Here is a 14037-nt window from a genome sequence, read left to right as displayed (position 1 = left end):
GGTGGATTGGATTGGATAGGGGTGGGGTGGATTGGATTGGATAGGATAGGATAGGGGTGGGGTGGATTGGATTGGATTGGATAGGATAGGATAGGATAGGATAGGGGTGGGGTGGATTGGATAGGATAGGGGTGGGGTGGGGTGGATTGGATAGGGGTGGATTGGATGGGGTGGATTGGATTGGATTGGATAGGGGTGGGGTGGATTGGATTGGATAGGGGTGGGGTGGGTGGGGTGGATTGGGTTGGATTGGATAGGGGTGGGGTGGATTGGGTTGGATAGGGGTGGGGTGGATTGGATAGGATAGGGGTGGGGTGGATTGGATTGGATAGGATAGGGGTGGGTTGGATTGGGTAGGATAGGATAGGGGTGGGGTGGATTGGGTAGGATAGGATAGGGGTGGGGTGGATTGGAGTGGAGTGGAGTGGAGTGGAGTGGATTGGGGTGGAGTGGATTGGATTGGGGTGGAGTGGATTGGATTGGGGTGGATTGGATTGGATTGGATTGGGGTGGGGTGGATTGGATTGGGGTGGATAGGATAGGATAGGATAGGATGGGGTGGATTGGATTGGATAGGGGTGGGGTGGATTGGATTGGATAGGGGTGGGGTGGGTGGATTGGATTGGATAGGGGTGGGGTGGGTGGATTGGATAGGATAGGATAGGATAGGATAGGATAGGGGTGGGGTGGATTGGATAGGATAGGGGTGGGGTGGATTGGATAGGGGTGGGGTTGATTGGATAGGATAGGGGTGGATTGGATAGGGGTGGGGTGGATTGGATAGGGGTGGGGTGGATTGGATTGGATAGGGGTGGGGTGGATTGGATAGGGGTGGGGTGGATTGGATTGGATAGGGGTGGGGTGGATTGGATAGGGGTGGGGTGGGGTGGATTGGATAGGGGTGGGGTGGATTGGATAGGGGTGGGGTGGATTGGATTGGAGTGGGGTGGATTGGAGTGGGGTGGGGTGGATTGGGGTCGGGTGGATATCCCACTGCAATCCTATCCACCCGTCTAGTTCACCCCACCCTACTCCAAACCAATCCACCCCACCCAATCTAATCCAGCCATATCACTCCAATCAAAACCACCCACTCTAATCCAATCTAATCCACTCCAAACCCATCTACCTAATCTCATTTCAATCTATCCCTCTCCAATCCACCCAACATCAACCCCAATCCAATCCGCCCCATTCCAGGACATTGACTCTACTCAACTGTAAGACACTACTCCTCCTACTCCTCCTACTCCACTTTACGACTTTCCAACATATCCACTCTATGACACTCTAATACCCCCCTCCACTCTAACACTCCACACCACTAACGTTTAGCCATGCTGAACAGCAGCCATACTGGTGCACAATATGGCGAAACACATTTGCAAAGCCAATAGCTCTTGTATATGCGAGACCTACTGACTTTGTCAATGCTTGTTAATAATAGTGAGTACACCACCTGCATCAAACACCAGCTAAGTGACTATAGCAGACAGCCCCCCTTTTTAGTGCCATAAAGGCCTTTGTGCGCTAAAGCGTGTGTATTCATGCAATATGAGACATGCAGGCTGTAAAACAAAAACAAACCTTAATAGTATGTTCTCGAGTTGTGCCACGACAAAAAAAATCCAGTCAAAAAGTTAGTAAAGAAGCTAATCTTCGGTGAGGGACATAGCACAAGAAGAGGATGGAAATCTATTCAATAAGAAGTAAGCAAATGACGGTGACAAAAAGGCAATCATTAGTTGCAGGTTTTGGTATGGTCCACAAGAGGCTTGCGCCTGCAGGCAGCTAAATGTCGTCTGGTAGAAGAGACCGAAAAATGCCTTCACCGTTTCAATACTACTTGGAGACAAAGCACAACTTTGATACAAGCTAATTTGCATTCAAGGGAGTGACGTTTATTTGGTGTTGAAACCAACCTAAACAATTAACCATTGACAGCCAGAGAGGGCTAATTACCCAGAGATATCCTCCTGGGTATAGCCGTAATATTCAACACAAAATATAAACCTTCTAGTTAACACTCCGCAAACAACAAGTACTGTCTCAAATACATATCTTGTTTAAATTATCAGGTCACCCTTCATTAAACGGTGTTTTTTTTGGGGAATAGAGGGCATAGGGAAGAACCTATTTTCACTATATGTAGGAGACAGTCTAGTAGTCTATCTCGGTGTCTGCATCTACTAAGAATTATTCTACGACATCTTTGATCTTCGGAAGAGCTGCTACATGGACTTCAGAACTAAAACAAATGAATTTCTAAACAGGTTGTGATTACTGACCTCAATCACAGACTTCAGCGCTTTGTACGACCCAGTCTTTCTTTCCAGGTAACCCATTATCTTTACTAAGTATGCACAAAAATACATGTGTGGTTCTTTTAGGTGGTTTTCAAGATGGCACCTGTTATCCAAGATGCGTGTTATAGTGCTTTCCAGCCAGGATGTCGAAAATTAACAATATTCAGCAATAAGTACAAGCACATTCTCAAAATAAATAAGAGCAAAACTCAGTGAACTGACGAGAAGACTACGCATCGTGTGAATGTATCCAGCTGAGTAAGCCGAGGCAACAGAAGGCGGGCCGGAGCCTGTACAACTGGTAATGGAATGCCAGGCTACAGTAATCTAAGTAGTCGGACCTCTTACAACCATACAAAAAGACAGCAAACAGGGGCTTGTGCCACACAGGCAGGAAAAATATAATATTAGAAGGCACAGCTATCTCCTGTGAAAGGAGGCAGGCAGCAGCAAGAGAAGTAAGCAGGCCTAAGCACACTGGGCCCAGGCAGCTGGAGACGGCATTGTGACCCTGGGTGGGCAAACGCTAATGAGGAAAGCAAGGCTACAGCTGTGGGCGGGGTTTGAGGCAGTGAGTCATCTGAGAGACCAGCAGGAGCTGCGATGTTGTGTGGCATCAATGCTAAACGAGGGGCACTAAAAATAGACCGAACTGGCTTTAAAACTCCGACACACACCCCTTCATTAAACACAGACGCACATGCTGGGCACAGAATGTCTGAGTAAAGTTGTGGGTTTCACAAAACAGCGAAACTTTACAGGAGAAGGATCAATAAGCCTCCTTCTCAGAGACAGATAAAAATGATCTGGTCACACCGAGGGTTCACAAAACAGTAATCTGATACTGCCGCTTCAGGGGCTCAACCCAGGTACAGTAGTACTTTGTCCACTATGAGGGCACGCCTAGCGTACCACTCCGTGTCGCAAGGGATAGGCCTAGGCTTCTGTGTACATGCTATATTAGCGTGATGCCAGGGACAAAATAAATGCAAGATTACCAGATTCTCGTGCAGTTTGGCACTCAGAGCAGGGGAACCCACCCGTACACTATTCAAGGGACATCCTTGCAATGTCTCATCTAAGACCGAATGGCTAGTTTCAAATGCGGTGCCTGCAGAAATACTATACCTGCAGTGTTGTCCTTCAAACAGGCCCAGGAGCTTTGGTCTCTTTGGGTGAAATTAGCCTGAACGTAGCAAGCTCTGTGCCTTATCAAGACGACCCCCTCTTATGCGTCTAATCATTGTGCGCCACCCCGCACTGGCCCTTCATCGCCATAACCAGCCAAAAACACTTTAAAAGGGCAAATTCAAACATTGAGGCAAAAAGAAATACATGTACATACTAACAGTTAGTCGTTCCAGGCTTAGCTCACTCCAATACTGTTTTCAGGTGTCCCTTACGGCCACTCAGAAAATCGCACATAATGCAGTTCCCTGGTACTGCTCACTGAAGACAGCAAGGCGGAGGAGTTCAAGAAAGAAGGACCTCACTGCATAGGCCAGAGACAACATTCCATTTCAAAATATGTATACTCTTGAGCTTCCATTATGAACAGATTCTTTTCTACGCAGCTCTAGCAAGAAAAAAAAGGTAATGATGATCTCCCTGGGACATAAAACGAATCTCACAAGAGACACCACAGGCTATCTCCACTCCAACTTACTCGCAGCAGCTTTTCCCTACAATTAATGATGTTTTTGTGGTGTGGGTCACTCAAGACTGCTACATTCCGAAGTGTGAAGTACCTCCTATTCGCTGTTCCCTCTGGTGCTTCTTAGAGTCAGGCTCTAGATGCTTTTTCATCTGCAATTTTAAGAGATTTTTGGCCTCCTCCACTAATCACACTGATATATAATTGAATGGTATTGAATTTTCCTTAGCTTTAACTTATTTCACCACAGGTGCTACAGGTTAATATAAATGTCTCTACCAACATTGTTGATGTATGTGGTCACCTCTAAAAAATATAACCGATAGTATTCTGGTTGCCCTCAGTAAGTGATTAAGTCGGATTGGATACCAATTTCAATACAATGAATATTGGACGTTCAGCAGCTCAGTTGGATTGTGGGTCCTCTCCATGAACACAATCAAATTGTATTGTGAATGACTCCTTGTTATTGAGGATCAATCTGAAGAATGACTACCTTCAATATCCCCACACTTCACTCAAGATTTTGCTTTGACATTTCTGTCTCTAATAACGGTTTCCAGGTCTTCACATTTGCCCATGAGAGCCTTCAATTTAGATTGCAAAATAGTTTGTAATCACTTCGCCAGTGCACAACAATGAATGAAGATCTGTTGCTCCACATCCATCATCTTACCCAGTTCATGTCTTCAAAGGATGCTCCAACAAGAACCGCTCATAGTCTTGTTTTAAATATCAGCTAGTTAATCTTTGTTGACAAGGCCCTTCGTCAGTCATTGTGAACAGACACTGTCTGAATTTGGCTCCCACTAGTTTCATGGTTTTGACTCCTTGTGCAGCACAAAGGAGTAGAGTTATTTTTTAGTGCCTTCCTTGTGCGCAGCATGAGTAGAAGTGAACCCCTAATATATGCTGTAGAAGCCGCTGGTGATCTTCTCAAGATAGGTGTGGTTGCCATGGTGCATCTGGAGCTGTGTGGATCTCCCATTGTGGTCTTATGCAAATCTCTTATTATAACATCTCCTGGGAGTAAGAGGTCAGTCATGTTTAGTATACGTAAGGTCTGTTATTCTCAGCACGTGTCTATGTATTACTTAATCTTCAACTACAAAGTCCTTGTGGGAGAACTGCACTCCAGTAACTGTTAAGTGGCTAAAAAAAAACAAGCATCGGCAAAGCCAATCGGTCTTGAGGTGTGGCAAAGAGTAGCAGAGTGGCGCAGTGGTACTGCGTGGAGTAGCACTGAGTAGAGTGATGCAGAGTGGCACCGAGTGAAGTAGCATTCAGTAGAGTGGCACAGAGGGGCAATGCATTTAGTAAAGTGGCGTTGAGTAGAGTGGTACACAGTGGCACTGCATGGGGCAGAGAGGCGTGGTATAGAATGGCACATAGTGGCACACAGGAGCAGAGAGGAGTGGTGTAGAGTAGGGAGGAGTGGTGAATAGTGTCACAGAATGGAATGGAGTGGCGGAGTGGGGCAAAGCAGAGTGGAGTACTACAGTTGTGGGTGTAATTAAATAAAAAGTAAATAGAGACTGCAGTTAGGATGCAAGCAACATAAATGAGAAGCCGCATGCCTAATTTAAAAGTAAGAAAGCACATTGCACGTCCAGGAATAATATGGAACATTTATAAAATGGAAAAATAGTGCACTGCAAAAAGACAAGCGAGGAAGAACAAGGAGGAAAAACATTTACTTGGTCAATGCTCTAGGGAGAAGCTAAAAAGAAAGGGAAGCCTACAGGAACTAAGCAATCAAACAATTACAAATGAAAGCAACAGCGAAAACAACTAATGGTATGCTGTGGGCAGGTCCTAAATCCACTGAATTGCAATCAGTACATCTCCCCCCACAGCGTATGCTTTCTGTAGGTGAAACCTAAAAAATAATAAAATTTTCCCCTAAAGATAATTGCTTCAGTCTTCTTCGTTGAGAGAATAATTTCCTTCTCTTCCAGAAGGTCACCACATAACTCCAACCTATGGGCGTGTATTAGCCATGGCTGAGTTTACAGGATCACTCAACATACGTCTGTGCGGCCTGTTTGATTCTGAGCTTTCATGATCCTTCAAAGAGAACCACCTGCTGTCCCATCACCCTCCTCACCACCCCTGCCCCCCACCACCACCAGAGTTTAAAAAAAGCCCCTTGTTTTTTAGTACAATTCACCACCTGCATTCTTTGACTTGGGTCAAACTTCTGGTGGGGCAAACTGACAGCCCTATACTTTTAGGTCTTACTATGGATTAAAACAGGGCTGTGATGTGTCCCCTACTTTTTTCCTGCCAAACAGCAGGTTTGAGGTTAGCCTTACGCAAAGTAAAGAGCATCTCCCTAACCTGGCCAGTAAGGCAGTGGTGGGTCCTCAGACGGCTCATGCTTTATAATCTTGAAACATTTTGAATAACCTTAAAGTCAATTTGGTGAAAAGCAAAACCATAACTTCAGGCAAATGAAGATGTACTTTTAATTTGACCCTAGTGTCTGCAATTATCTACAGGACTAAAGCCTATGAGTTTTGGAGCACTTTGATTTTTTTCTCACTGGCTACCCGAAAGCACCAGTGTATTTTGAAAGGGAAAGTTAAATCAGATAACGGAGGCTTCGCAAAATAAACTCATTATGCCCTCGCCTTAGGCAATTCCAATACTGCAGGTCATAGATGTGAAAAATTTCTCCCTGCTTTTATTGGAAAACCCCTTTGAGTAGGTTACACGACACAAATGTTATGAATAAGGACCCAAGGAAAGCTTCTAGAGTGGTCTTTAGCTTTTCAAATTCTATTCCTCAGGCTTACCTTTAACTGGGGTTTAAAGTTAGGTTATTCTCTTGTGGCTGATGATGTGAGTAACCTTTTTCAGTTTGTGGCATGTGTAGCTGCATATGCTGTGCACAGACTGTAAAGCAGTCCTCTCTAAAGGTGTGGCTTAGCCTGAGGATGTTACAGAAGATGATAGGTGTACGCAGTACAGCCTGGCCAACATTAGCTTGCTGATGGGTCGAGGCATTCACACAATGTTTGGAAATGTGTGAGGGGGTAGACCATGGAGCTGCTTTGCAGACGTCAGCTAAAGGAACGTTAAGAAAAGCTACTGAGGGCTCTTTCTTATGAGTGGAGTGGTATATGGAAGGTACAAGCAGGGGTCTTCTGGCTTTGCATAATAGGTCTTTATGCACCTAATGATTCAGTGTGCAATACCTGCTTTTTCTCGTGTGGTTTGGAGTAAGACAGAGCTGTTGTGTCTTACGGAAGGTTTTGTTCTGTCAATGTAGTACATAAGCGCTCTTCTGACAGCCAAACTATGCAAAGCGCGTTCAGCTACTGACTCTGGATACGGAAAGAACACAGGACCAGGAGCTCTACTGTTATGTTAAGATGAAAGCAAGAGACTACCACAGGTAGGAATTTAAGGTTGGTTCTTAAGACCCCCATCCTAATGCACCTGGAAGAAAGGTTCTTCCACGGTACAATATTGTATTTCACAGACAATCCTAAGGGAAGTTATAGCTACAAGGAAAATACCTTCGGTGCTGTATTTACCTCTAACGTTTGATCCATATGCATTGCCCTAAATCCTTCAAGGTGCCAAAGTGGGACCTCAATTTTGGTCCTTACTTTTCTTATAATCACCCTTTTGAGCCATTGTACAGCTATCCTCTGCGTCTCCTGCCCCCAAAGAGGGTCTTTCTCGCTGTGATAACTTCAGCTTGTTGAATGAATGAGCTTCAAGCTGTGTGTCCAGTCGCCCTAGAACATCTTCTTTCTGGATAAACTGATGTTGAGGACTACAGTAGCCTTTCTACTAAAAGTTGCAACTGTATTGCGTTGGCCAATTAATCACTCTTCCAACATTCTTTGCCCTGCCTCACCGCTCGAAAGAGAGACTATGCTATGTTCTTATGTCATTAGTATTTGGATACCACATTTCTCACCTGGGAGGGTATCCAGGCACTAAATAGAAGGGGTTGTGCCCACCCTGACAAAGGCCTGATGGGAAAGGTTTTCAGTTTCTTGCCAAATTAGAACACCGAGTAGGCAGCCTGATGTCTAGCTGGAAGTCGTTCCAGGCTTCAGGAGATAGGTAAGAGGAAGCATACCTGTTGGTGCTGGGTCTTTGGCAGTGGAGGGCTTAGGTTAACAAGTAGCTGGCCGAATAGATGTTTCTTATCAGAGAGTGTGAAAACTGCAGGCGGCAGTTAAGGTATGTAGGGCCTGCTGTGAAGGTAATGGAGGGTGGGGAGGAGGGGCCTAAATTGTAAGGGCTTTATTTAGCGGTGTGAAGAGCTTCAAGAGTATGCATTTGTGATCAGAGAGCCAGGGGAGGGCGTTGAGATGTGCATTTAGGCTGCGAGTTGAAGCGCAAGTCTGGCTGTTGTGTTTCGGATGACCTGGAGCCTCTTGGTGAGCAGGGTGGTGATGCCGACAGTACGCTGCCGTAGTTCAGTTTGCAGGTGATAAGAACAGGAGGACTGTTCGATGGCTGTTAAGTGGGAGCCATCTGAAGATTTTTCCTGAGAATTTTGAGGGTGTGGGAGCAGAAGGAGGGGAACTTGTTGATTTGGACAATCGTCGAGAGTGGATTGTCCACACCTTATCCAGGGGCGGCTGGTAACCTTTGAAAGTGATGGGGCAAGCAAAGTGCCCAATCATTTCCCAAAAAGAAAAAGAAACCCCCCCCCCTCAGAAGCCCAAAATAAAATAACTACACTAACATTTAAAATAAATAAATGGCACTTATCCACTGCTGTACGTCCTCCTCTGTATTTTAAATCTGCAGTCTGCTGTGGAGCTCCCCATACCAATTCAGACGCTGCTCTCATGCGATTAACCAGCACAAGTGCTCCCCCCGGACATGCTTCCCTTTTTTTTTCTCTCCATCGAGCGGGCATATAGGGTGCAGTCTGCTGCCTCCAGCGGGGGCCAGCCCGCGACTGATGGTGATACATTTCCTGCATTATCGTGACTTAGACAGTGTTAAAGGAGATCCGCTTGTTGGCAGATATGCGGGTGGGCAACGCCAAAGAGATGTCGGTCCCCCCCCCCCCCGACTACAGGATCACGGCACAGACACAACGTAATCATTTTCTAGAAGTAAAAGCGGTGTCTTAGGGAGATGGGGCTCACTTACTTCGTGTAGTAACCACCAACGCCACATGCTTCTTTGTCACTCCTGAGGAAGCATGGCACTGGATCGACAACTCCGATGACTGCGCCGATCGTGCAGTGAGACTGGAATCAAAAGGGGTGGACCCTACGTGGCAGAATCGTAGGGGGCAGCGAGGAATGAAGCGGCGAATGGATAGAGACCTTTCCGCAGTTCCAGATTTGGAGCAAAGAATTTGGGAGTGACGCAGCGCTCTGCAGCGGGCCACCGCACTTTCGGCAGCGGATCGTTGCTCCAGCCCCCACATTTCAGGCTCCCCCTCCTCAGTTGCAACATTGCCGTCTGTGCACAATTCACATATTCCTCCGGATATAACCCCGCAGACATCAGACACTATTAGGTGTGGAAGTATAAATACTTGAATTCAGATATTTTCATGCAATGGTAATCGCTGTTAGGCCAAACTGCTCCTTATGTGGTAGTAATACTGGACTCTCAGTAAGGTAGTGCACAGCGTGGTTCCCTTACTGAATCATACTGTAGATCCTCATATGGTAATCCCCGCTTTAAAGCCAACTATTTTGCTGTTTAAGTTACAATTACTAGGTTTGGGCGGCCGCTTGTTCTAATGTGCTACTCTTTTGGTATTTGCTAAGTTAATGTTACAATCTGCTACTTATTGTTCCCCTCCCAATAACCTGTTCCCCACTAGGAAATCCATGATGTCACTCAGCACACATCGCTCTGCTACTGCGTGCGCATCAGTGGCGCTGTCAGCTCTGTGGCAATCACGTACAAATCTGATAGCGCACGTTAACATAATGGCATGTAATATCCGCTGCATGCACACCACAGCGTGCAGATATGCCATATATTCCTACTTGAAGCGTCGCAATGCTCATGTCTCTCTGTTACAAGAGTCCCACCTAATGAGTTCAGAGATAGACGTGCTTAGAAAAAAATGGCGAGGCCATGTTTACTCCACAAACTACTCGTCATATGCGTGGGGGTGCTGATATGGGTCCATCCAGGGGTCCAGTTTGAACTGATGGAGCAGGTTGTAGATGCTGACGGCCAGTATGTGTTTATCCGTGGGAGGCTGGGCGGGCGTCATATCCTCATTGGTAATATCTATGCCTCTAATGTGGATCAGGCTTCCTTTATGAGCGCACTCAATCAGCTGTTGGCACGCTGGAGCGATGTTCCTTGGCTAATAGGAGGGGATTTTAATTGTGTGTTGGATACCCAACTGGACAGGTCCTTTCTGCACTTGGAGCGCACCCCTGCTATTTCTAATGCCCACTTTTTAGCAACCTGGCTACACCATTGGCAGTGGACAGATATTTGGCACCATTATAAACGCTGCCAAGTATATTCCTTTTATTCGGCCCCTCATGATCTGCATGTTCGACTTGACAGGCTGCTATTCACGGCTAGCCGGATTCCAGTGGTTGTACAGACTGACTTCCTGGGGCGTGCTCATTCTGATCACAACCCCTAATGCCTTCAACTTGACTGGGGTGCGCCCTCCCCCAGCCCCCTGTTCCCACGTGGAGGCTGCAGCCTGCGACGTTGGAGGATGTGGCGTTCCGTGACTCAACTGACCAGCAGATCACTAACTATTTTGATCTTAATGCAGACACTGTCTCGTCTCGTTCAGTGGAATGGGACACGTTTAAGGCTACACTGCAGGGTCACGGTCTTAGGCTCAGTTTTGGCATGCGCAGGCAGCTGGACGGGGAGGTATCCGCTGTGGAGCAGCAACTACTGTAGCATGAGTTGGAGGTGGTGAGGGATCCCAGCTCTCTACCTCAATTACAGGCCATGCGTAAAACCCATTCAGAACTCCTTGAACGCCTGAGATGTCTTAACTATGCAGCTCACTCGGCTAATGTGCATGCGAGAGCGGACAGAGCTGGAGCCCTGCTCGCCTGGTTGATACGACAGCAGACTTCCCCTAGTTTGGTAATGCCCATTCATACGCAGTCGGGCGACTCGCTGTATATGCAGGATTCTATTCATGAGGCGTTTCATGCTCATTATGAGTCACTGTACGGCGCTGCCTTGCATCCTTCTCTAAATGATATTGACTCATTCCTCGCAGAGTTGCCTCTGCCCCAGATCATGGCTAAGCAGTGTTCTGATGTTGACGGCCTTCCATTATTGTCCGAAATACAGGAGACCATCCGTTCCCTCGCTAATGGCAAAGCACCCGGTCCTGACTGACTACCAGCTGAATTCTCTAAGACATACTCCACTCAACTTGCACCCAAACTGCTTACTTTATATGAGGAGGCCCGGCCTTTGGCCCATCTACCCCCTACTTTACATGAGGCCACCCTGGTCTCCCTTCTCAAACCCCATAAGGACCCCACTAGTCTACACTTATACAGGCCGTTAGCACTACTAAACACAGACTATAAGATACTGACCAAAGTCTTTGCAACGCAACTGGCCCCTCTGTTTCCTGCGTTAATACAGGAGGATCAAAGTGGATTCGTGCCTGGCCGCACGACTTCCCTTTTTCTGTCTGCTACAATATGCCCAGTCCCTCCCTCCCCCCCCCCCCCCCCAGGCAATGGCCACATGCAGGCTGCCTAGTGACAGATCTGGAGAAGGCGTTTGACTCGCTGGAATGGCCCTACCTTTTTGCAGTTCTGTCAAAATACTGTTTCGGTCCTCGTTTTATACAGCTGGTGAAATTATTATACATGCTCCCATCAGCCCATACCAAAACAGGGTGTCTAGTGTCGTCACCATTTTGTATTAAGAGGGGTACACTGCAGGGATGCCCTTTGTTCCCTCTGCTTTTTGCTCTTGCAGTGGAACAGTTAGTGGATGTGCTCCGCACGTCGGGGCTTGTTTGGGGGATACCACAGGGGGATGGGTACACATGCGGTCTCTATACGCAGACGACCTTCTAGTGTATATTAGAGACCTAGTGGATTTTCCCAGTGATATAATACCACTGTTGAGTGCGCATGCAAAGGTCTCTGGGTTGCGGGTCAACTGGGCAAAGTCCTGTGTTTTTCCATTGTCACCCATTACCTCTGCTCCTGACCTCAAATCTGTGGCCCCTGGACTTGCGTGGCAACCTAGCACATTCAGGTACCTTCGCATACAGATATACCATAGAGAATCTGATCTGTTTGATGGGAACCTGGCGCGTGCAGTGTCGGGTTTGCGTCGTCAGATGTCGTTCTGGCAGACATTGCCATTGACAGTTATGGGAAGAGTAGCCTCTATCAAGATGATAATACTACCTCGATTACTATACTATTTTGTGAATCTGGCTCTATATATCCCAGTCTCCTCCTTTCACTCTATAGTGGGATGTGCGTAATTTCATTTGGAATACCGCCCGCTGTAGAATGGCCCTCTCTAAACTTTATCGCCCAACAAACCAGGGAGGGTTGTCTCTGCCCAACTTGGAGCACTACTATCTGGCTGCGTAGCTACAATGGGTGGCTCGCTGGTTCTCACCCCGACAGCTAGCAGACACTGCTACCGACTTGCATGCATGGTCGTGCTATAAATTGCTTCACTTATTTCACCCTTGTACCAAGTCCCCCGTGCCGGCGTCCAGGTTACTAAACCTAGCATACCGCTGCTACCGTAGATGCTGCCACCTCATGAAGGACATCACAACTTATGCACCGGCGATCCACTATTGGGGACACCTCGTGGCACGTTTATCACATCGCCTGCAGAGCTGGCTCCCTGGCATGAGGCAGAGATCCACACCTTGGGGGACCTTTACGCAGATGGTACACTCCACACCCATGACACGCTGATTGAGGCCACTAGTTTGCACCAGGGGACCTTTCTCTTGTATAGTTCCCTAAAGCATGTCTTACAACGTGCATGGGGCGACCTCACAAGGGAGCCCCAAATACATCTCACACTACAGTAACTACATGTATTTGGAGACGGGAGGGTTTTGATTTGCTGGATGGCAGACTCTCTGCGACTGCTCACATCTGGTACCCTTGTCGCCCTTCGAGGGTGATGGGAGGGAGACAGGGGGAGACCTTTCACCAACAAGGAATAGGCGACCATGCCGGAAACTCCCATGTATGTTCCTTGCAATATGGCCTCATAAACTACTATGTTATTCAGAAGGCCTACCTCACACACGAGAAGATCAACAGATACTTTAATCGCACGGATGCCACCTGCCGGCGCTGCTGGAGTCTGGGGGTGGATTTCTTGCATATGCTGTGGTCGTGCCCAACTCTGCACCACTACTGGTCTGCGGTCCTAGTGCGCTTGGTGCACTGTGTGGACCGGCCCTTACCACAGACGTGGGAGACATGCATATTGGGACTGTTCTCTAGGGGTAAAAAGTTGAAGGGCATTCTCCTTTTCTGGATCTAGGGTTATTAGCAAAACGCCTTATAACCTGAAAATGGCGGTCTCCTGATCCACCGTCATATGAAGCATGGGTGCAGTCAGAAACTACCTGGGTGAGAGCGGAGTGTACTGCTCTTCGACATGAAGATGTGTTGGGGTTATGCAAATACCCTCTTACGTCACGATGGAAGCTAATGTTGATTGACCTCTATAATCCGCTGGTACCTGCGCCGTTCAGCTAGGATTCCCCTGCTGCGGGTGGTGGATGTCCGTAGCTTAAAGTACTCTGCATGAGATGCCACATTCCTGTACGCATTTGTAGATCAGATGGACATTCCCCCTCAAGATACTGATCAGTGCGCCGAATGCTACACACATCAAATGCGTATGTGGGAATAGACTGCTGAGCACCTATACATAATGGTTATACTAATTCTGTAATGTGAGTACATGGATATGCCTTGCCTACAAATCTCCCCCATATGTTATTTGTTGCGAATTGTAGTTGACTGCATACGTGTAGTTCGCGCATACCTTTGTTCTGAAATATGCTATTTTTGAAATATAAATGCAATAAAGACATTTTTTTTTTAAAATGGACTGTGGGTAAACATCACA

General features: G+C 47.1%; 1 protein-coding gene across 4 annotated transcripts in view; it reads right to left on the bottom strand.

The window, feature by feature from the left end:
• EYA3 (EYA transcriptional coactivator and phosphatase 3) overlaps nucleotides 1–14037 on the bottom strand; it is a 900226-nt gene that overhangs the window by 779346 nt on the left and 106843 nt on the right. The window lies entirely within an intron of this gene.

The sequence above is a fragment of the Pleurodeles waltl genome, chromosome 3_1, assembly GCF_031143425.1.
Source record: "Pleurodeles waltl isolate 20211129_DDA chromosome 3_1, aPleWal1.hap1.20221129, whole genome shotgun sequence".
Lineage (NCBI taxonomy): Eukaryota > Metazoa > Chordata > Amphibia > Caudata > Salamandridae > Pleurodeles > Pleurodeles waltl.
Note: the sequence above shows the minus strand (reverse complement) of the source record. Positions and strands in the feature narration are given on the sequence as shown.